Source organism: Cheilinus undulatus, linkage group 15, assembly GCF_018320785.1.
Source record: "Cheilinus undulatus linkage group 15, ASM1832078v1, whole genome shotgun sequence".
In the NCBI taxonomy this organism is placed as follows: Eukaryota; Metazoa; Chordata; class Actinopteri; order Labriformes; family Labridae; genus Cheilinus; species Cheilinus undulatus.
In genome coordinates this window covers 41,295,792-41,320,795 of record NC_054879.1, presented here as the reverse complement: position 1 = coordinate 41,320,795, position 25,004 = coordinate 41,295,792, and the positions used below count along the sequence as shown (strand labels likewise).

At 39.6% G+C, this 25,004-nt stretch overlaps 1 protein-coding gene and 1 long non-coding RNA gene across 3 annotated transcripts in view; both read right to left on the bottom strand.

The window, feature by feature from the left end:
• The window catches only part of hs6st3b (heparan sulfate 6-O-sulfotransferase 3b), a 115,866-nt gene that overhangs the window by 43,749 nt on the left and 47,113 nt on the right, over window positions 1-25,004 (bottom strand). The window lies entirely within an intron of this gene.
• LOC121522762 lies at window positions 7,606-22,557 on the bottom strand. 2 transcript variants are annotated; one of them, XR_005992998.1, is made up of 3 exons: window positions 22,296-22,557; window positions 8,210-8,343; window positions 7,606-8,063 (listed from the first exon to the last, which is right to left on the bottom strand). It is a non-coding gene; the product is annotated as an uncharacterized LOC121522762 (long non-coding RNA). The 2 variants fall into 2 exon arrangements; XR_005992999.1 differs by having other exon boundaries at window positions 8,224-8,343.

Genomic DNA, 25,004 nt, shown 5'->3' with positions numbered 1-25,004 from the left:
CTGCGTCTTGTAGGTTATTGACAGTAGAATCAATACCAGGCTGTGATTAAAAACAAGTGGAGCAGGCGCTAAAGTGCAGTACGCTATGGGTCGCTGACTTAGAGCACCATGAGCATCTCCACTTTTGACTACGGTTTAGAAGCATGTTTTTGCACTGACTGTGAACTCCTAACCCTAAAAAAGGTCATTTTTGGAGCAAAGTGTGCTCAATCACCAAACGTTGTGACCGTGTTTGCACTGGAATATGATTGGTGCAAATTCAATGTGGATCAGGTGCTAAAACAGGGAAAATAGCAGGTACAAATTCTGGTGCAATTAGCGGTCCATCCTTTGGAGATGTGACCTTTAATACTTGAAAAGTTGGAAAAACTCTGTTAAGAATTTGCAACAACTGGATGTCTGTCAGTATGTCAGGCTACATTATGATAAACTCTTTTTTAATTTTTTTCACCAGTGACACTCATAGATGCTATTTCTACAGGGTTTTACATTTGTTTAGACAACAGTGATAAAGTACAACCAATGAGGGGGGGCTAAGGGGGAGAGATTTCTGGGGCCCATTTCAACGGGGGCCATGGAGGTCAGCAACATCAAGGTCCATTTTAATGTGAAGCTGGGATAACTGTATTTCTTTGTACCTGAAAATTAACTACTCCTATTGAAACAACAAATATTCTTTGTATTAATTTATGCCTAAGTATATAGCCTTCTTCAAAATATAAACCCCTTTTCTCAAAACAATAAAAAATGGGTTAAAAATGGGAAAAATGTGTTCACAGAGGCAAAAAAAATAGCAGGAAAGTAGCAAAAATTAGCATAAAACTGTGTTAAATAGCATAAGAAAATAGAAAAATGTGGTGAGAAGGAGTTCATAGTGGCAAAAAAATAGGTTAATAGATAAAATAGTTGGTGGGAAATTGGTTAAAAGTGGCAAAAATGCAATAATGGTGGCAACATTAGGCAGACAAAGTGGTGAAAATGGGCTAAAAAGTGGCAAAATGGCTTAGAAGATGGCAAAAAGGTAGTGAAATAGGTAATGTTGTACTCAAGACCAAGCTATCCAAGACCAAGACTTGCCTGAGACCAGAGTGCACCGAGACCAAGACAAGACCAAGACTTCTGAGGGTCGAGATGGAGACAAGACCAAGACCATAAAAAACAATTTTATAAAAACATGACATGGTTGAACAGTTAAAGAGCATTCTCTCTTTAATTTTAGTTTTCTTTTTCATACATTTGACAGATTAAAAACAAGGTGCCTGCAAGTCATACAAAGCGCAACATGCAAAAATCTCAAGTCTTAACAAATTTTTTTCAAGTAACTTGTAAAAAATTAAATTCTTGTATGTATTTAAAAGCCACTGACAAGTCTGGAATTATTTCAAATATCTGAAAATGAGGTTCCTATCTAGATTTGTCAGGTGAATGAGGCCTAAAGGAAGTGTTCAGAGGTATTTCTGACTGGAAATAAGATGGACTGATGTCTGAGTTTTTGCAGGTTTAGCAAGTGCTTCACCTTATTATCACATTAATGAAGTCAAAGAATAGCAGATCAGTGCTGGTCTCAACAGGTCTTGGTGAAAATCCCAAGTTCCGCCAGTCCAAGACCGAGACAAGACCAAGTACTACAACACTGGAAAAAGGATTAAAAATGGCAAAATCTACAAAAAGTAGCAGACCAAAAAGAGACAATGGATGGAAAAAAGTGGTTAAAAAGGATAAAAATGTGTCATAAATCAATAATTTCAACATCAGAACCCAATAATAGTTGGACAGACTTTTCAGCTCTAAAATAAGGCAGCTGTTAGCAAGAATGCTACACTCACCCAACCCAGGGGCCCGTACAGTTCTATGGGCAGGCGTGAGCAGGTTTAGATGGATAGATAGACTATAATTAATAACATGGTTTCTTCATGTTCCTTTCAGCATGCATCCATGTTGCTTCTCATTATTCTAATAACCACTGTCTTTAATGATGATAAAGTGAAGGAATATTCCACGTTTCAGCTTCTGCACACCCACCACTACATCTGTGTGATTCCTGTTTGGCTTTTATCACTAATATGATAACTGCAGAGTAAATTATTCATGAGCAATCACTGCTCTCATGTTTAAGGAACCATAGCTGTGATCAAGGACTGATGATTTCTGTCAGACCGCTCAGTAGAAAGCATTTTAATGACAAATGATGCAAGGACAGTCATGTAAACACACTCCTTCTATACAGCAAGCCATCATTTCACAGGAAAATGTTCCAGAGGCATGAAACACAGTCATAATGAGACTGGTTTAACTATGAAGGTGATGTGCTTCACTTTCTATGGAGGTACAGGTGATGCTGAACAACATATTGAGTCTGCATTTCTACAAGAACAATGAATGGAAGAGAGAATGTACGTAACTAACTCTGAATGGTTATTCATATAGGATTGTAGCTACAGTATACATAAACACTCACATTTCCATATTCATAAGGGTAAATAAAAGCAAAAAAGGTCTGCTGGTTATTGCTGTCTTAGATAATGTTGTACAGTAGTAGAACTTTTCATTGTCGCAGTGTCACAGAGTACGGTTAAACCCAACAAACCCAGTTGACCTCTGAGTGTGGCTATGGATTTCACCCCTGCCATCAGGCAGCTCCATCTTGCAAATCTTAAAGCTGTAATACTTAGAAATGCAGTCAGAGGATGATTAGAGCAATCAGAATCATCCGGGGAGTTCAGGTGTGGTTTACTCAAAGTGATTGCAAGCCTGTAGACAACGGCATCCACTGGTGAGTATAGCATGGATGCAGCTATAGGGGCAGTTTTCTAAGAAGAGGAGAATATTTCTGTTATAAAAGAAGAGCAAACAACCACACCAAAAGCTTCTCTCAGTAAAAAGGAAGTTTTTTCTCTTCTCCTGACTGGCTTCAGAAAGAATTTAATTATCTCAGTGGAATATAGGGGAGAGCAGGGTTGCTTGTCTCACTTTGTACTCTAGTGCGAATTGCTCTTCATCAAAACATTTTCCAACAGTTATTCCTACATTGAATTGAAGCTTAATGCCCCGTTTACACAACGTTTTCAAGTGAAAAGTTTTGTAGTGTTTTGGCTGTCTATTTACACTGCAGCAGCGTTTTGGTGCCTGAAAGCAGAACTTTTCGGAAACGGGCTCCAGAGTGGAAGTTTTTCAAAACGCCCCCGTCTCTGTCTCCGTGTAAACAGGGAAACCAGCACTTTCTGAAAACGGACATGCGCACAGCTGCAGTAAATATCCATGCACAATAGGCTTATAATGCACGTGCGGATGGGAAGCCCAAAACAAAACAAATATGGCCGACACCAGTGTACTGTTCGTGGTCCTCACTCTTTTGAATTTAACTGTACTTGTCCAACAAAGTGTTGATTTACTTCACCATCACTCGGATCAGCAGTGATGTATTTCGTGCCTTCAGCAGATTCTGATCCGACCCATACACCGTTGAAGGGCGTATGGGTCAAGTCAGAATCTGGCGCAGGCAAGAAAATCACACCGCTATCTACTGGCCTGGAATGAATACTACATCGTTTTTGGTGTTTCCCGCAGTCTTGTGTGAACGGAGATCGTTTTGGAAAAGTTGCAGTCTGACCGTGGAACTTTTTGGAAACGAAAACGGAAAACGAAGCAAAAAGTTGGCGTGTAAACGAGGCCTACGTTGCTGGCTCCAGTAGAACTATATTACACCTATAGCTACTGCCTTGGTCTCCTCAGAAGATTCTGATTGGTCAGGTCCGTTCTCAAACCTAGAACAAACGTTTCAGACTGAAGCTTTGTTAGATGGTTCTGCCTGGTAAAAGTCATGAAATCTAGACAATCCATCAGCCTTGCAAGGGAAGCAGACCTATTTCAGCCATCCCAACTTTTTTTTTTAACCACTTTTTTTTTAATACGATTTCTGAAATGTCCTTTTAACTTTCTGCCACAATAGCAGCCTTTTGCCATTTTTGTCCACTTTTTCCACATTTTTTGGCACTTTTTTTTTTCTTTTTACTTTTTTGGCACTTACTCTGGTTTTTGCCCTTTCTCAGCAATTTCTGTCACTAATGTTTTGACCAAATTTTTGCCCACTTCTCTTTGCCTACTATAGCTATTTACTGCTATCGTGGAAGCAAGTCACTTCCAGCAAATTCAGACTTTAGACATACACTATAAGGACAAAAGTATTTGGCTACCTGACTGAGTTGCCCCCGCTTTTTGCTGCTACAACTGCCTCCATTCTTATTGGAGGGCTTTTCACAAGTGTTTTTATTGTAATTTGTGTCCATTCATTCCATAGAGCATGTATGAGATCAGCTTGGACTGGAGATGGAACAAAGATGTGACAGAACAAAGAGATGGAGAGATGGAGTCCTTTAAATTCAAAGTGCATCTTAGACTTTTACTTTTTTCAGGCACAGACCGAAACACTTTCATGACCCACTTTTGGGTTGCAAACCAACATTTGAGAACCAAATCTCTAAAGGAACAACTCTTTTTGCCTCAGCATAAATCTGCTGGCCAACATACCAGCCTGCAGTCGATGCAACAAAAAAAAAACAAGAGGGACTAAGCAGAAAATGAAAACAGAAAATTTGTTTGATGTTTGGACTGAAATTCAAATTGCTTTGGCTGTCTTATCAGTCCCTCCAGGATGTTAGGCTGTCGCAACCATTCACACAATTTCAAGCAATGTTCACAAATTCTGCACGGCCTTGCAATTTTGTTCAATCAGTGCAACTTGCAAAATTAGGCTGCAACAATCAGAGAAAAAGGCTCACAAAAGGACTGCTTTACTGAAAAAACAATCACATTACTGGAATGTGTTATTAACTAATGAAGCACTGGCTGAAATTTGTCAACAAAACAAACAAGATTCTCATTATTTGTTCAGCAATCACCCATGAGTTATTTCTAATTAAAAAAAGCTTTTTAACATTTAATTTCACTCTGCAGATTACCACCCAATTTTCCAAATTCCCCAACAGAAATTAATTAAATTGTGTTGCATTATAACCAAATAATGGGAAAGAAAGACTGGGAAAGCTTAGCAGCAGAAATCTATAAAAGTCTTGTTTATTCCATCCCGCTTTGCTGGCCGCTGAGTTCTCTCTGGCACTGAGCAAGCAGGATGTGCAAGCTGAGACTCTCTCGCTGTGCAGGGCAGCGACCTACGGCCTGTATTTACACACACCAGACTCCTATTCAGCCTGTCAGATCAGCAGGTTAATCAAACAACACACAGCTATCTGGATCAGAAATAGAGAAGAATAAATTATTCACCACTGTGACAGTGTGCATGTGTTTGTCTTTGCAACAAAAGTCAAATAAAACTGCAAGTGAGCGGCCAAGTTGATCAGATTTTTGCCATCATAATTACCTCAGACTTTAGTCACTGTACTTAAAGTGTGAAGTGTTAAGTGGAAATGTTTTTTAGCAAGGACAAGGCCTTTTTTGTGTCTTGGGTGAGAAATAAAGATGTGATTAATTAATTTCTTGGATAACCCCATTAAGATGATAAAAGAAAAACTTTTTGTACAGCCAAAGCAGTGAATGTCAGCTCTGGCATGAGTGTAGGGCTTTGTCTTGCAGCCTGTTGCACCAGCTATGTGTAAGTTCTGCCTTAAGTTGTGGTGTAAAGTCCACACTAAACCCTACATTGAAACTAGTTAAGTGCTAACTTAAGTTGTGCCATTGCTCGGTTCCACCAGAGATGTAAGGTTGATCTTAACTAGTAGAGACCAAAATATTGTTGCACATATGATGTTTTCTCTTACTTTAACCAATCACTGAAAAGCATTTTTATCCCAGTGTTTGCTACAGATGCTAACAGCTAAAAAAACCTATGCTACCAAACAGCGTCCAGTGTGGATGAAAAATATGACAAGGCATTTTGCATATGTGAGTAGTGTGAAACCTACAGCTTAAACCTAGAGTCAGTAAAAAATAACACTGACATCGAGTGGTTAAATTGCTAATAGAATGAGTTATGACAGTAGACGGTAGAATTCATCTCCGCTCATAACATCAGTGTTAATGATCATGGAGACCACAGTGCACACACCAAATTGCCGGTAAAATCCTCAAGTCCTCATCGCCTTCCAGGTTAAACTATTTCTCAGAGCTATCACTATGACAGCCATATTTTACAGAGGACTTTACACAGGGGTGGGTTGTAAGATTTAAGTTATAACTTAAGCCTACGTTGAAACTACCTCAGCTAGTGCAACACCTTAAATGTTAGGAAAATGTCAACCCTGTCGTAAATAAGAACTTATGTTCAAACAAGGCTATGTTTCAATGTTTGAACCCATAGCTGGACAATGCATCTTCTTTGCTGTCATAGGTTTCAACATACACTATATTGCCAAAAGTATTTGCTCACCTTCCTTGACTCACATATGAACTTAAGTGACATCCCATTCTTAATCCATAGGGTTTAATATGACGTCGGTCCACCCTTTGCAGCTGTAACAGCTTCAATTCTTCTGGGAAGGCTTTCCACAAGGTTTAAGAGTGTGTTTATAGGAATTTTTGACCATTCTTCCAGAAGTACATTTGTGAGGTCACACACTGATGTTGGATGAGAAGGCCTGGCTTTCAGTCTCCGCTCTAATTCATCCCAAAGGTGTTCTGTCAGGTTGAGGTCAGGACTCTATGTAGGCCAGTCAAGTTCATCCACACCACACTCTCTCATCCATGTCTTTATGGACCTTGCTTTGTTCCCCTGGCAACCACCAAACCCAGACTCGCCCATCAGATTGCCAGATGGCAAAGCGCGATTTGTCACTCCAGAGAGCACGTATCCGCTGCTCTAGCACTTGGTGATGTATGGCTTGGATGCAGCTGCTCGGCCAGAGAAACCCATTCCATGAAGCTCTCTACGCACTGATCTTGAGCTAATCTGAAGGCCACATGAAATTTGGAGGTCTGTAGCGATTGACTCTGCAGAAAGTTGGCGACCTCTGCGCACTATGTGCCTCAGCATCCGCTGACCCCACTGTCATTTTACATGGCCTACCACTTCATGGCTGAGTTGCTGTCATTCCCAATCGCTTCCACTTTGTTATAATACCACTGACAGTTGACTGTGGAATATTTAGGAGCGAGGAAATTTCACCACTGGACTTGTTGCACTGGTGGCATCCTATCACAGTACCACGCTGGACTTCACTGAGCTCCTGAGAGCGACCCATTCTTTCACAAATGTTTGTAGAAACAGTCTGCATGCCTAGGTGCTTGATTTTATACACCTGTAGCCATGGAAGTGATTGGAACACCTGATTTCAATTATTTGGATGGGTGAGTGAATACTTTTGGCAATATAGTGTATGTTGTCAACTTAATTGTGAAATAACCCTAAAATTCCAAGATTTAACTCAAGAGTGCATCTTTCTTGCTGCCAACTGCCCTGGTTGCCTGGCAACAAATAAACAAATAACAAATCAAGGCCAAGTCATCTTTAAGGTGTCACGCTGTCCAGCATCACCTCTGACAAATACAGTATCTCACATAACCCTTCTTCAAAAATATCAAGCTATCACTTTAAGACAATCCAATAACTGCAGCATGAGAAAATAAGGAATCAGGAGTAAATCAGGGGGAAATGTATTTTTTAATAAAACAGTCATCAGGTTTATTTCAGTGAGCTCTGAGAAGAATAAATGTGTTCCTATATGATCAGTACCAGAGTGAAATAATCAGCATTATTCACAAAGGGACAACATCTCCAAAGCGGTGGAGTGAAAGGTGGATATTTCTCTGATTTGTTCATTATTAAGTGATGCCGGTGGAGGATGAGAACACTGATCTTGTCTGGGAGACAGCGTGTTTGTCAGTAGTGCAGTTCTGCCACATTAAGCAATTACTCACACAGGCTTTGATGTGCAGAGTCAGACTGACAGCCGGGTCGCTCTCTGCTCCACTGACTCCATCAGACAAAGAAGTGCCTGGCTTTAGCGGACCATAGCTCCAAGTAAGCTCACGGATCATCCTGCCAGTCCTTTACAGCTAACAGGTGCAAGACTGCTCTCCTTATTGGGGGGGGGGCTTTCAGTTTTAGGAAACTGTTACAAGAAAATGTCATTTTAAAGCTTGAATACAATTCATGATTTATCAGCATGAATGAAAGGAAATTTTTGATTTTTAATCAACAGCATCTCAGAGATGAGTAATGCACTTTTTCAGAACATTTTCCCCACGTGATTCTTACTTTAGGGACTTAACTGATTAGGTTTCAATAGATGGGCACCAGGCACTGCACATCACCACAAACACAGCATCCCCCACTGTGAAGCACTGTGGTGGCAGCATCATGCTGTGGGGATGCTTCTCAGCAGCCAGAACCTGGAGAAGTAAAGGGGTAAAATAAATGCAGCAACATATAGGAAAACTGGGGGACAATCTTATTCTGTCTGCTCGAAAACTACAGCTTGGGAGAAGTTTTGGTCAATTTCACACCTGATAGACAGGGGGACTCGGTCCGTTTTGGAACAGAAATTGCAACATTGTTGCACTCTCCTGTGGTTTGGTTCGCATTCACACTGCTCTTGGTCAAGCAGACCAAACCGTCTGAACAGCTGTTAGGGGCGCTGTCATCACAAACAAATGGCGACCAAGAAGATAAGAAGGCGTAGAAGAAGATGAAACTGGAAATTCACCTCCTTTTCCACATAAACAGTAAAAAACACAGAATTTAAGCTGTCTTGGGGTTTCCACTTTTGAATTGGGGCAATACAAGCAGCCAGAGAGGTGGTGAGCTGTCCAGCATTTCGTTCTTTACATGAGGCGAATAAATCAGCTCCGACTAAGATGTGTTGCTAAGGCTACACAGACGCCAAACAAGGTATCGACATGAATATGAATGCATTAAATTACATGTACATCCATATATCATTACGCTTTATGCCACTTCCTGCCTTTGTTTCACAAGTTGGTCCGCTTTGCTTTCATACCTCAAACAAACCGCACCAACCCAGACCCCTTGTTTTCAAGCAGACCAGAATCTGCTTGTTTGGTCTGCACCAGAGTTCGTGTGAGCTTTGACACCACTCTGAACGAACTAGACTATACAGGAAAATGGACCAGAGTTTGTTTAAAGCGAACCAAACAGCTATGGCATGAATGAGCCCTTATTTTCCAGCAATGCAATGACCTGAAGCATACAATGGAAGCTGCACAGAAATGGTTTAGAGACAACAAGGTGAATGATCTGGAGTGGCTGTCAAAGCCCAGACCTCAATCCAGTAGAGAATTTGTGGCTGGACTTGAAAGGACCGTTCTCGCCCAATCCCAGGGCAACCTGACAGAGCTTTAGCAGTTTTTCAGAGAAGAGTGGAGTAAAATTGCAGTGTCAAGATGTGCTATCCTAACCTATCTACACAGGCTCAGTGCTGTGATTGCAGCCAAAGGTGCATCTACTAAATACTGACTTGAAGCAACTAAATATGAGTGAACACTTGGCATAAATCAACATGATGAGAGGTAAATATGATGTCTCATTTGCCATCTGTTAATATGGCCAATGGGAGCTTTACTGCAGCCAGCAGGGGGAGTCTTTTTTCAGTTTCACTTCTCAAGACCTATCTTGCTGTTCTTTTCATAGTCTATAGTGCTGATAGTTTTAGCAGGCTAATAGTATCTGCATACTGACACACCAAAATAAACCTTAGTCTTGTTTCAAATAGAAGGGGAAAATATCATGATTGTGAATCTGTGAAGTTTTATTTAACCTAATTCTGATATTTTCATAGTAACTCCCAAAGCTTTCATTAGAAAACAAAATGGATAATCCCTCAGATGGTGCCATTTACACAAAAGGAGGAAGTGAGACATTTAATTCTCACAGTAAATTGTTTTAACATTCAGACACTGAGAGGCAAGTGTTCATGGACTCTTGTGTAACCAATAATGTCACAGTGGGTTGTCTCTCTGTACAGGAGAAAAATAGTTTGGCCTGAAGACATTTCTACATCTTTAATGAGACTCATCCCTTGTAGTGTTGCTCATTTCATTTATGGTAGGGTGAATGGATCATTAGAAATGAAAAGAAGACTTTAGACTGCTTTTTAAAAAAAATCACAGCGTTAACATTAACAGCTTTATAAAGGGGCCTTTCCACAGCAGGAACTCTCCCAGGAACTAGGAACCTTTTCAGGAACTCAGTTTTAATTGCAAGAGGGTCCATACATACATACAGTACCTTCCAAAGGTCCAGGGACTTTGTGGGCAAAGTTGGACATTTCTGATGGGTCATATGCATATTTACTCTCTATCCATCTGTCTTCTTTGTACCTGATAGCACAAATGGTTTCTACAAGCTCCTAGTTCATTACTGAAGTGTATTTTAAAATCTGCCTCCTTACTTTAAGTTGAGCATTTTCAACACAGCCTGGCTGCAGATCGTACATCTCTGACACCCCCTCTCGCAGACCGTTCATATAAGACGCCATCTTTGTTTGATTGGAGAGGCCGCAATTTGTTTGGCTGTCACATTCATGAAATAACCACATTGCAAACATTGCAGATTAGGAAACATTTCATAAAGAAATTAGATAAAGATCAGCCGTCTAATCTCAGCTTATATTATGTACAGACCTGTTTTAGAAGTAGCTTCTCGAATACTGGCTCACTTTAGCTTCACCATCTACATAATTAACATAACTACATCAGCCAAGTTAGCTTCAGCAAAGTCCAAAGTCAGCTTTAGCAAACCTAGCTACGGCTAATGTAGCTATGCAGATAACATAGCTACATAATTTACATGGTCTCTTTGTGAGATTAGCTTGAGCTATGTTTTCTACATAGCTACATGCTCTACATAGCTTACACAGCTAATGGACCAGCTATGTAATTAACGTAACAACATAAGCCAAGTTAGCTTCAGCAAAGTGAGCTTAAGCAAACCTAGCTACAGCCAGTGTAGCTATGCAAATAACACTGCTACATAATTCACATAGCCTCTTTGTGAGATTAACTTGAGCTAGGTTTTCTACATAGCTACATTCCCTACTCAGCTTACACAGCTAATGGACCAGCTACATAATTAACATAACTACATCAGCCAAGATAGCTTCAGCAAAGTGAGCTTTAGTAAACCTAGCTACTACAAATGTAGATATGCAGATAACATAGCTACATAATTTACATAGCCTCTTCGTGAGATTAACTTGAGCTATATTTTCTACATAGCCACATTCCCTACACAGCTTACACAGCTAATGGACCAGCTATGTAATTAACATAACTACATCAGCCAAGTTAGCTTCAGGAAACTGAGCCTTAGCTAGCTACAGCCAACGTAGCTATGCAGATAACACAGCTACATAATTTACGTAGCCTCTTTGTGAGATTAACTTGAGCTATGTTTTCTACATAGCTACATTCTCTACATCGCTTACACAGCTAAGGAGCTTCATGGGCTATGTTTGCTGTGTTAGAATGTTTTAATGGAGAACAAGCTTTTGTCCTGTAACCAAACTGTGAACTCAGCTACATTAAATGTTTTTTAATCCAGTTTAGCAGGTCAGGTTTTAAACTTTTTAACTTTTGGCATCCTAACTCTTACCCCATCCCTATATGGAAGTTTTTTCCAATTTTATTTTGAGAGTTTTAGCGACAAAGACGGGGTCTTAAATGAACTTTCTGCCAGAAGGGCCATTAAAAAAGTACGGTCATCAGCAGAGCTTACTCAGCATTTCAGGCATTTTGAATCTGTTCTTTCCCATTTAATCAAATCAATCCAATTCAATGCAGCAATGCATCAAAAGCAATACAAGTTGAATCTTCTCCATGCTAACATGCTAACTGTAGTGTGGCATGAATGATAATGCCAGCGTGTTGTTGTCGCGGTGCATGGCGTCTTCTTCTTATCACCACCTACTGGACTGGTGGTGTAGTGCAGTTACTTTGATTGCTATTTCATGTTTCTTAGGCTTGATTTGCACAATCCTCCCAGGACTTTAGGCCACAGTGGAAACAGACCATTGGAAGCATTTAGCTCCTTGAAGAGAAATCTCCAGAGCTCAAAGTTCCTGATAGTTTTGGTTGAAATGAGCCTTTAACACAGGGCAAGGATTCTGCTGTCAGGTGGTTTAACTGCATTGGTTTTGGTGCTTTTATAATAATATTCCATAAGTAAAAACAGGCACAATGGCAAGCTTTGTATGTTTTCCTACCATCCTTTGAGCCTTTAGAAACACTTTTTCTACGCAGACATGGCAGAAAGTTTTTTTAAGGATGTTAACTACATGATTTGTCGTGTTGACTGACAACTGAAGATAGTATTTTCATGATGAAATAAAATGCGCCACCTACCTCTTGTTTTCTAAATGGAATAGTATTGATTGTAAGAAAAGTGTTATCAGGGCTTTAAATGGCTTCTCTATCTGTTCTTCGGCCTCACAGCTTTTTCAAGACACTGCAATTGTGAAATGAAGCCTCTGAAATCAATATGTGCCAAAGTCAATTTTTACTCATTATCATCGAGATCCCCGGCGTTATTAGGAGTCAATAGCAGGAAAATGCCTTCGTCGACAAATACAGGAGTAGCACATTGCAGCTGTGTTCAACTAAACAGCATAATTAACACACAGATCTGGTGGAATATGAGCGCCTCTAGTCAAATGAGAGTAAATGAGAGGAATTAATCTCATCTGTCAGAGAAATGCTGCCCAAGACAACAATGCTGTAAAAATTTCATCAGCATTTGAAGATTGATTATATTTACAAACATGGAATTTCTATACCAATAAATTCTATGCAATAATAGAGATGTAGAGAAGTGATTCAAAAAAATGGAAAATCATATTTTTTGTGCATGTAATGAATAAAAGATTCATGAAATTTAAAGCACACAGCCTCAATTATTCTCAATTGAATACTGTAGACGAGTGGTTTTCAAACATTTTTGCCCAAGGCACACCAAAACCAAGCAGAAGTCTCAAGGCACACCACATTCATGTCCTTACAAATAGCGTCTCTTACTCGTGTTGCAACATGTCTCAACTGCATGCAATGTGAGCAGGCACCAGCTGCAAAATCAGATGGCTACAGAGTTTCCTTTTGTAGTATCCTGAAGGCCTGAGAACGACGGAGTGCAATGTAGCACAATGGTGCAAAGTTTATCCCCAGTCAGCCTGTTCCTATTTTCCTCTCTGGCACTCACATTAACATGGACAAGTAACAAAGAAAGAGGCAGCACAGAGGATGACAAGGCACCAGGAGTGTCCTGCTAGAAGATATTCTTATTTTCTTCCACTTTTCTCACTCCCCAAACTTGCTAGCTTGTGTTACAAAGTGGAGATTTTGATGCATGGATATTTTCCTTATCCATTTATGAAATTTTATGGTCTGACTTGTGCTAACAGGGAGACAAAACTATGTGGCTCACAGCCATTGGAGGCTAGTCAATACAAGGTACCACACCTCTGATTCTCCACTTTCTAAAGCCGGGCATACACTGTGCAATTTCAAGACGACCATATGACAGTCGTGGTAGAATCTCAACTCATACTGTGTGTCTGAATTGCTTACAATGCACAACCATCACACATGATTTATACAGTCCAATGGTCGTGCCCAACCTGAGTGCTTACACTGTACAAGTGAAGTCGAGACAGACTGTGGCAGAAATCTGCAGAGTTTCCTTTATAATAAGTCTCACACACTGAAGGTGAAGTGTTATATCCTCTGTCTCTCTCTTCAGCTATCTCTTTGTATCCCACAGACACAAACAGCATCACCATCCATTTCAGCTGCAGGTCCGCGGGTAGGAATATTTCCTGCTTGTTTGTTTACTTTATCATAGCATGGCTATTAGGGCATCAGAAAGTCATTCCAGCTGTATTCATGGTAATTTAGAATATTTTCTGACAGTTTACAAAGGATGAAAACCCCAAAGTTGTTTATTCTGCTCGCATTTCTGCTCTGACTGTTGGAGTGTCTGAAGTTGTACGACCAAAATATCAAACATGTCAGAAATCCATCCGAACAGTCAGGAGCTGCTTGTTGGGTCACAGTTGGGCAGTGGTTGGGTGTCGTACCCCCCTGTGTGCAACACGACATACAACGCTTGATCTGCTTGAAAGTAGGCCCAAATTCAAAGTGAGTTGTGCGACTCAAAATTCGCGGCTGAATCGGACAAAAATCGCACAGTGTTTGCCTGGCCTATGTAAAAGCATGAGATGTCCCATTTTTACATGTGGAAAACAATCAATTTACAGGGTAGAGAATTGCATATTTAACAGGCTACAGATAGACAGTGAGCATGCAATGCTGTCTGATGCTTGCATGCAGTAAGGACACTCGTTATAGCATCTTTAGTTGTTGCAAAATTAGACAAATTCCCAAGACACACTTAGACTTGCCTCAAGGCACACCACTTGAGAATCAGTGCTGTAGAAATACACTATTGTGGTGTTGTTTTAGAGAAGCAACAAAACTCCAAAAGTGGACAATTAAAGCAAAACAGTCCTCTTAGGCTAAGTTCACACAGCAGGCCTTGATGCTCAATTCTGATCTTTTCTCAGATACATTTTTTTTGTTTGCCTGTTCACACTGCAGTTGACTTTCAAAAGATCCGATATGTATCTGATTTAGAACCACACATGAAAGTAGCCTGAATCTGATTTACAAATGTCAGGTCATGTGACTTGGGCTGTTCATACTGTCAGAAAAAAACAGATATGAGTCATATGTGAGTAAAAAATCAGATTCAGGTCACTTTTAACTGCAGTGTGAATGTAGCCTTAGGAAGGTGCTTTTTAATAAGCAGAATTATACACTCATATCTAATCAGCCAATCACATGGCAGTAATAAGTGCATTTAGGGCTAATCGCTCCACCAGCAGCCAATCTGATTTAAACTGTAACAATCCCCCTTCCGTGTTTTACTCATGCAAACTCATGTTGAAGCAGCTCAGCTGAAGAGCAAAAACACATTTTTATCATGAAAAGCTTTCAGTGCTGTTGTAGCTCTTAAACTCATAACGGAATGTGGTCCAGTTGTAATAGCACTGCTGCTAAACTATTGCTACATGTGAGGTTATTGCAACCTCACAACCGCCCATATTTATAGCCTCGTTTTCCTCAAATGATGCTGATTGGCCGGACCTGTCTCCTGGTCCGGAATTAATGGTGCAGAATGGAGCGTTGCAAGATGGAGTTGCCTGATGACAGACATGGATCTGGGTGAAACCATCAGCTTTGCAGATTAGAAGAAGGAAGTTATAATGTAGCAACAAAAACCAGTGATACAACTGCATGCTACTCAGGAAGGTAGTCTTTTCTTTCTTGAAGTACCGCATTTTAGTTTGATTTATTGTACAATTCTGATGTGCTGATTTTCTGTTTTTCTGAAAAATACAGAACAATAATACAGTTTTGATCTTCATCCCTATTTACAGCTCATTGGTCAAGGCCATGAGGCCTCATGTTTGTCTCTTGCTTGTGAACTTGATATATCATGGATGCTTTCAGGGATTTTCTTCAAACTCAACAGAAATGTTCACCCTGCATAAGGATCAACAGATCAGATATTGGAGAGCATAGGTCCAAAGTCAAGATCATTGGGCCTAATGTTCATAACCTTCCTTATGAGCATGATATCTCAGGAATGCTTCGAGAGATCTTTGTCAAGTTTTGCACTACTATGCACTGTAATCCAAGGTTTAACTTGTTTGATTTTGGAGGTCAAAGGTCAAAGACCTCATGTTTATTCTTTTAGATGTAGACAAAGACATAAAACAGACACAAATGTCTATATGACTAAAGGATGATCTGATTAATGTTGGAGTCAGGGTTTGTTGTTTGTTGGACCTTATGGTCAGCCCTTTACTGTAACATTTCTACAAATTACACTACCACAGAAAATACCACCGTCCCTCTAACAGACCCATGACCGCACTTTTCCTGTCTAGCAATCGAATTCCTCATGGAAGCATATCACAGCCAGGTAGTAGCTCCAGGTGACTAGCTGACAAATGAAGGCAGATCTCAATAACATGGCCCTATAGCATATATTTGGTGTCTTAATGTCTGTCCTCATGTCTCCTCCACATATCTTTCAATTCCTTACTGAGTGGAGCTGAGACATCTGGAAACAATAAAAGACTGGAAGATATAAGAATAAATCATGATCACATAAATCAATAAAATCTTTTAAGAAGTCTTCTATTTTTGAGTTATTTGGGAGCTGTTTTCTGAAATTCATCATGCTTCTGTTCATTTCCTGTTAAGTTTCAGAGTTGTGTACTGCATTATTAAGTCCTGCCAGTTTTAGTATCTGGGGTTGTTCCAGGCATTAAAACAACTTCGGCAACTCTCAATCAAGAATCCATCATCACCTCGTCTTTTAGTCGACTCTGCCGTCACAACAGCAAACAACATCAACCTTCTGACCTCCTGCTCCTGCTGTTTTTGTGTTTCAGGTCTGTCAGCTCAGGTCAGGGTGCAGGGCCAAAGCACTGACAACTGCCAAAGGAGTGGACAAACTCAATCAAAGTACCCAGTCTGAGAGAGTTTCAACAACACATCCACACACTGTACTCTAGGACAAACTGTACAGTGGTTAATGTCGGAGTGGAAGCACTTAGAAAAGCTATTAAAGGTTTGTTCTGCAGCCCTTATAGAAGAGAGGAGTTGGTTCAGGAGCAGACTGTAACAGTGTATTGGATCAAACTGAAAGCTTGATGCCATTTCAAGCTCAATTTTACAGAAAAAGACATGATTGTTCCAATATAATAAGTGAAATATATATGAAATCACAGAAAAGTGGTTGCACCCTTTAAAATAAACTTACACCTTAGAATCTTCAGTGGTTTTCACCCAGATATATTCCAGCAGGTATATGAACACAAATTGGACTTCAAACACAGCACATTTTCCATATGGGAGTTAATGAGTCCAAAAGGTTTTCAAAGACCATTTTCTAGCTGTACTACAAATACTAAATACAGTATATGGACAAAGGTGTTTGGTCACAGCTGTTAATAACTGAATTCAGGTGTTTCAATGAGACTTGTTCCCACAGGTGTATAAAATCAACCACCTATTCATGTAGTGTCCATTTGCAAACATTTGTGATACTCTATGGTCGTTCTGAAGAGCTCAGAGCCTTCAAGCGTGGTACTGTGATGGATGCCACATTTGCAAATAAGATGGTTAGTAGAATTTCATCCCTGTTAGATATTCCACGATCAACTCTAAGTTATATTATTGGAAAGTGGAAGCATTTGGGAACAACAGCAACTCAGCCGCCAAGTGGGAGACCATGTAAAATCTCGGATCGGGATCAATGACAATGGTACGTAAAAGTTGCCAACACTCTGCTGATTCCATAGCTGTCCCAATCTTCCACTAGCATTAAGGTAAGCAGAAAAAACTGTGGTGGGAGCTTCATGGAAGGGGTTGCATAGAAATCTCATATCACAAAGTCCAGTGCCAAGAGGAAGGAAGAGCGAGGTAGAGGGACTGATTTTCATCATTTTGACTTCCCCTCATCTTCAGTGAAGTGCACTCTTAATGCTTTCACATACCAAGACATTTTGGATTATTGCTATGCTTCCAACTTTGTGGCAACAGTCTGGGGAAGGCCCTTTTATATTCCGACATGACTGTGCCCCAGTGCACAGAGAAGGGACTATAAAGACATGGTTTGATAAATTTGATGTGCAAGAACCTGACCTGGAATGGAGATTGCAAGCCAGGCCTTCTCATCAAACAGCAGTGCCTGACCTCATAAATGCTCTACAGAATGAATGGGCACAAATTTCCATGAAAACACTCCAAAATCTTGTGGAAAGCCTGCCAGTAAGAGTGAAAGCTGTTGTGATTGCAAGACGTAGGCCAATTCCATATTAAAGTAAATGTAATTGAGTATAATGTCATTGGTGTAATGGTTGGGTAACCAAATATTTTTGTCCATTCAATGTATGTTGGACATATTGATTACTTCTGGGATAGAAGTGTACCCTCAAATCAATGCTTTACCAGTTTTAAGGTCATTAATGTCATGGTAATTTCTCTATTAAACTAAAAGTGGCGTCCCACCAGGTACTATTTTGAGTATCCAGTGATGTTGCCAAAAACACTTTTTGCATCATCAACATTTTCCATAAACATAGGATCATTTCAGGAAACATCCACATAAGCACTAACCTGACTGGTAACCTGACTTGCTGACAACATCCACGCTAATGTCTTCCGTCATAATTGCACTGGCCTCTTGTTGCTGCTTGCTTACATCACGACTCCAAAAGTACTGCCCCTCGACGCTGATTGGTCCTGTCAATTTAGAACCAGGCCTAAACAGTTCAGATGGGACCTTTGTAAGATGGATTAGCCAGTAAATAAACATGAGTCAACACTTACTCGTCAATAGGGGTGTAGGTTGGTTTTGGGGCTACGACGTTACGTGTTTTGTTGCTCTGATTGGTCCGTAAAGATGTGACAAACAGAATGTTTATCCAATCACCCTCAGATTTTTTTTTTTTTTTCCAAAGGCTCTGCCCTTTCCTAAACGCCGTCTATGAAAGGTTTACCAGATCCATCTGGCATGTCAGGTTAGGGAAAATGTACACATGAATACAAAAATTTAAGTATTTATAACCACTCCTTTTAATAAGGGATCATTTTATTCTTTTTTATCCTTGTTGGTTTCAGAATCGTACCATCTTCAATGGTTACTAAAAACTTCATTTTTATTTAATCCACAACCTTGATTGTGTCCTTTTTTAAAGTATTGCCATTTCCTGCTGTCATGCTCCCTCATTTCAGTATCTTCAGTCTGCTTTGTATCATTTAATCACACTTGTCTGACTTATAATTATGTTGAATGCTCCAAAAAACACCTCAAAACATCCAAATGAATTTAAAACAAGGAAATGATTTTTATAACTTTCCTTTCAGTCACCCAAATCTATTCCAGCAGGTATGAAAAATACAAATGAGAGAACAACCTTGGTACAAGATTTTCCATTACACCTGATATTAGAGTTAATGAGTCCAATAAGCCTTTGAGGACTGGCTCCTAGCTGTATTATTGATGTTACAAATATAGCTCTGCTGCGCTATCAGTCAACAGGAGATGTGAGCTATCTGTCACAACACATTTCCCAGAGTTCAATGCAGAGAGCTGACACCAAATTGATTCAAATTACTACCTGTTTTAATAATTAAGGTGCATTAAAATGTCTCCATAGCACTGTAGTGAGACTAATAAGCTTGGATGAATGGATATATATAATGCTTTTTGTTCTTTCTTTTCATCTGAATAGTGTTCAAGGGTATTTGCTCCCATTAAGAGTACATAATAACATGAAAACAGCTTCTTGTTCTCTGAAAATGTGGACTTTGGGTTATGTAAGGTCATCAATTTCTCAAATAGAGTCTTGGTAAATGATTTCCCTCTGGTTCGGAGTGAAGTAGCTGACTGACAGAGCTGTCGGCTTAATCCTCAAACTCACCAGGAGGCACTAATCCTTCTGTAAACTTGTTTCCTCTGTAGTGATTAGAATTATATCGCCACCATGAATGCAAATGCGCCCTTGAGCAAGGCAAACTGCTACAAACTACAATAAGATCTTGCTTTTAAAACACGCAGTAGTACGTTTTCATGTTTTCATTACTGTCCACATGTCAATTTGATTCCTAAACTGCAAATACAGCAAAAAGTTTGTTCACTTAACTTTATGATTATTTTCTCACAGCTTCTTCCCCTTTCCCCAGAACTATCACAAAGAAAGTCTGCAAACCATTTAACAAGAGCACAGAAAATTCAGAGCAGGTTACAAATTGAGTCATCCGGAGACAATATTCTCAAGTTTTTTATCAAAGTGATGAGAAATCTGCTCCTGCTGTTTCAGGTTTGTTTTCTGTGTGAAAATATGCTGCGGTATAAAACTCGTCCTCCATAAACAGTATGAAGTCATGTTTAAAGAGGCAAACTTTAAGTGGGTTACCTGCCGGCAAAATCAGAGGAAATGTGTCTGTAATGCAGAGGCGCTTGAATGTAACAGGAATTCAAGGCAACAGTCATCTTTGGTAATTTTCTTCTCACATTTGGTTCCCTCTTCTTGAAATTGACAAAAGTAAGGATTTGTGTGTAGGCTGTTTGATGGAAAGTTCACAAAGTTTGTCAAAATAAGATCATAAAATTTCAAACTGAGAAAGCATCACAGAATCAGTGCTGTACCATTGAAACATTCTGCAGATGGCTAATAAGATACATCCACTGTGACTCTCAATGAAAATGTCCATTCAGAGCCACTGTAGTTCAAGAGGAGACATTCACTGCATCTGCAATGACATACTACTACTTCTCCATACTTAAATATGTGTACTGCAGACTGCATTTTAATCCAATAGTTAGTCTGCCATAGCAGAATGGGAATGCACTTTCAAAATAAAACCAGGTTAAACTCTCGGTTAGTTGAGGGTTAGGGTTAAAGTAGGAGTTAACATACAAAGTAAAAAAACAAAAAAAAACAAAAAAAAAAAAAAACAAAAAAAAAAAAACCTGACCTGCAAAACCTGATTGCAAAACATTTAATAAAGTCGAGTCTGCTTACAGGAAAAAGCTCCTCTATGAAAACATTCAAACATAGCAAACATGGCTTACATAGCTCTCAGAGCTGCATAAGCTACGTAGAAAACATAGCTGCAAAGCTAAGAGAGCTAAAGCTAAAGCTCATGGAGCTCATGGATATCTAGAGTAGTGAAGATACAAAGCTGACATTCGCTATGTAAGTTATGTAGCTACGTTATCTATGAAGCTTAAGTAGCTATGTTAGCATTCGCTACATTTGCTAAGAAGCTTACATTGCTTAAGCTTGTAACATTGCCTTACATAGTAATGTAAACTATAGCTAGCGTAGTAATGTTAACTTTAGCTAAAGTTTACATGGCTAAAACAAACCATCGCTCCCACATCTACATCTAAAATGGGTTGCTACATAATTTAATCCAGGGCTAGAGGCTGACCTTTTTCTTGGATTCATTTATAAAATGTTTCCTAGTCTGTAATGCTTACAGCGTGGTTATTTCATGAACCTAACTGCCAGGCTTTGTTTAAAAATACATTTGATTTTTGTTTGATCTAAATATGTTGTACGAACAGTTTGCACGATTTAATTGTTTGTATATTTCCAATCTGCCCTTCACTGCTATGCCAACAATGAGCTGGTGCAACTGACTGTAAATATAATTTAAACACAGGAAACCCTTTTAATGCAACTATGCAATTATTTGAATGTTATTTAACATATCATTGTTGTCATAAAATGGGTGTCATGACATTTTTTTGTTATTAATAAACAATGAAAACATTCTAACGTTGAAAATGTGGCTTATGTAGCTCTGTTAGCTGCATAAGCTACATGGATAACAGAGCTACTAAGCTAACATTAGCAACATAAGCTTTTTAGATAACAGCTAACTTTAGCAATGTAGATAACATAGCTAACTTTAGCTACTTAAGCTATGTAGCTAGGTTATCTACATAGTTTACATAGCTACCTTCGCTTTAGCTACATTTGCTAATGCTCATGCTGATTTTCTTTCAAATGTTTTGAGAATCTCTCATTGATTTAAAGGAAAATTTCCAGGCTCTCTGGAACTTTTAGTGGAAATGTAGCTAATACCCGTCCTGAACAAGGTCTTGAGGTTGATCATCAGTAAAAGACTACACTGTCAGTCTCTGGATGACTGACACAAGTTCTTACTGACTAGATGGCCCCCTACCAAAGGGCCAAAACATACTAAAAACAAAAAATCTAAAACTTGTGAGTATTTCACAATAAAATAAACCTGTTGTCCTCTTTGCAGACATCATTTTTGGTGAAAACTACTCCCTGTTCAAAGGCAATACTTTAATTTTATACTTATCAAGCCCAACTGATTCCAAATAAGTAAAAGAACCTAAAAATGTGTTTCAAACAAAAGCTCAGGAGTGGGGACCCCATTCCAAGGCTCCAAAAACACTACTGAAGAACCCAGTGGATGATGTTACTAAGACAAAATCCATGACGTATCCACCACATGGACATGACCTAGGATAAAGGAACTTGTATGTCTCAGTTTGACGTGCGTACTATCTTGCATAAGGACCCGGTTCTGCGTTTTTGATATCCCCGAAAATCAATAGCATTTTGGCTTATCGATACTGCTATCGAGTCTCACAGGCTCTGTGACGTAACGTCATTTTAAGATACAATTGGTGTAAAATACATCAGTTCTTACAAGGGGAACATAAACTAAAAATACATCAATATTGTGCATTACATTACACCAGGGTGTGGTACCTTCATCTGTTGGCTTGACGAAAAAGACGCTGCCTGCGACACGCATGCAAACATATACGTATCTGCCGGCACTGGGAGTAACTGGCTTTCATATCCCTCACTTAAGCTCCCCCAGAACATTTTTCTTCTTCAGCTGCTCAGATAAATGCTGAAAAGTGTTCCAAAATTTTGAGCAAGTCCTGTTTGTCAAAAGTATTAATCCAGTGTAGAGATCTTGGTGAAATCGGCAGAATTGAAGGTAATTAGCGAACTTAACAGCTGAAACACGGAAAATACGATGCGTTCAGGTAACCTCAGTAAATTAGACAACTGTACTTTATATGTTATGATGTGTTCAAATGCCACATAAAATTGGAAAAATTTAGTTTTGGATGAGAAACCTTAATAAATACAGTTGTGAATATGAAGAACGTGTTTATATTTGAGGGATATAAAGTAGATGTTACAGAATGAATTATAGCTTTTAACTCAAGCTCTACTCAGCTAAGACCATTCGAGTGTTTGTCTCCATTTTGTTTTTCCACCAAACTATAGAAAAGTATCCATAGTGGTATCAATAAGGACTTGGATCAATAAGGAGTATCGAAAATGGTATCAATAAAAATTAATGATCGCCATCCCTAATGGACACATGACTTATTCTGGAGTTATTTGCATGAAGATTCAGTGATACTAGTTATCAACCTTGTGTGATTCTTCCCAAAAGCTTTCATCTTGATCCCGTTGCAGAAGCCTACATGCCACTTCAAACACTGACACAGCCAAAAGGGCAGGTTAAACACATCCTGGAAAGCCTAAGACTTCCTGAAGGATAGAATACAAACAACCAGAGGATGGCAAGTGAAAGCATTTGAAGTCCACTTTTCCTCCTGTAGTAACAGAGCAGAGCTGCCATTTCTATGCTCCTGAACAACTGTAGTTTTATAATCTAACTTCAATCCTTTCTTTGTGACCTTAGAAGGAATGTCTTGAAAGATTATCTCTCGGGTGATGTTTGAATGAAAAATGTTTTGAGCACACATCACAAAAGGGAGCTTGCATTTTCTGCTGTAACGCTGCTTTGATTTTTACGTAAGCTGTTCTCTAAAAGGGTTCTTGAGTTTCTCTCAAAACATCTTAACAACTACATTTCCTGAACTTCTTGGAATAACCTAAATATTTTTTGTTTGATAAAGTTAAAAGGAATGCACAATTTTTAAAGTTATATTTAATGAGAATACAAGCTTTGGCTTCATGTTTGCCTCTCTTTTCACCCCAGTCTGCTCCTCGCCCTCTGCCTAAGCTCTAGCATGACAGAGCTGAACATCCAGCCGATCCATCTCTTCATGCCTCACCTTCTCCTCTCACTACGCAGAGCTAAAAAGAGCCCAATACTCAGTCCTATTAAAGCAGTCCTCCAAGGACCAGATGCAAAATGAGACAAATTCAGATGGATCCTTCAGATGATATATGTGCTGCACACTGTAATACTCACCACATCTTTCCTGAGGAGAGCAGATGTCACTGGATTCATGAGAAGGCATGACTTTCCTCACATTAATCTTATACTATCTCCCTCTGCTTTTCAGCTGCAAAAGCTGCGTCAGGATGTGCTTGGAATATGTATATAAAGACACGCAGGACGAGATATTGTGAAGGCTGAAATGACCTGCTGTAATGCATCGCTCATTTCCTCCGTGCCGCAGCGCCTACATGGAGACATATCATATAGGACTGATGTAAGATGCAGATAAAAATCAAAGAAAGAAGCCTCGTTTCACCATGACCTCCCCCAGGCAGTATTCAGGGTGAGCAATGGAGGTGTTAGGGAGGACAAAAGGAGAGCTGGAAGACCTGAGAGCGCTGTGTCCTTGAGTCAGAAGGGGTCATAGCCCTCCATTGCTAATTACTGCATTGAGAAAACCACTAAATGCTCAGATATCGACAGTGACGCACTCAAAGGTGAAAAGATACCTCTAAAGCTGGAAAAATGTGGTGTTTATGAACAAGAAGGCAAGCCCTGTCTTTCTATCATACATATATTATCAGAATATTTTGTCTAGTGTGTTTTATTAACACCTTAGCGCTTTACTTTATCTATATAATCATACTGTTCAGACATGATCACTTTTGTAATTTGGTCAAAAAATAAGAGTGTGGCATTGCTGGAAAAGGTTGTAGACATGAACTCCAATAGTTAAAGCCTTTCAGTCTGGACCAAAATGGTTGAGAGGGAGATCTGGTTCTAAGGCGCAGTGTCTCACAGACCTTAAAGGGGACATATTGTACCCTTTTAAGAGAAGTTTATATTGGTCTCAGAGGTCCCCAAAACATGCCTGTGGAGTTTGTTGCTGAAAAAACACTCCAGTATTGGATTTTTGCATGTCTAAAAACACCTCTGTTTCAGCCCTGCTCAGAACGAGCTGTTTCTGTGTCTGTGGCTTTAAATGTTAATGAGCTGTCTGACTCCGCCTCTCTCAGGAAATGGATGTGGCTCAGAGGATGATCAGGAGAGGAGAGAAGAGAGCGGGACTTTCTTCCAAGCTGAGAGGGTCAACCAAACCTGGGGGAGGTGCTAACATCCCACATGACATCATGAGGGGAAAATCTGAGAATGGCTTGTTTCAGCACACATTTTCTGAAAGGTGGAGATAAAGAGGTGGGGAGGGAACAGATTTTTCTGATACTTGAGGGGACTGTGAACAGCCAGGGGCACTTATTTTTGTTAGA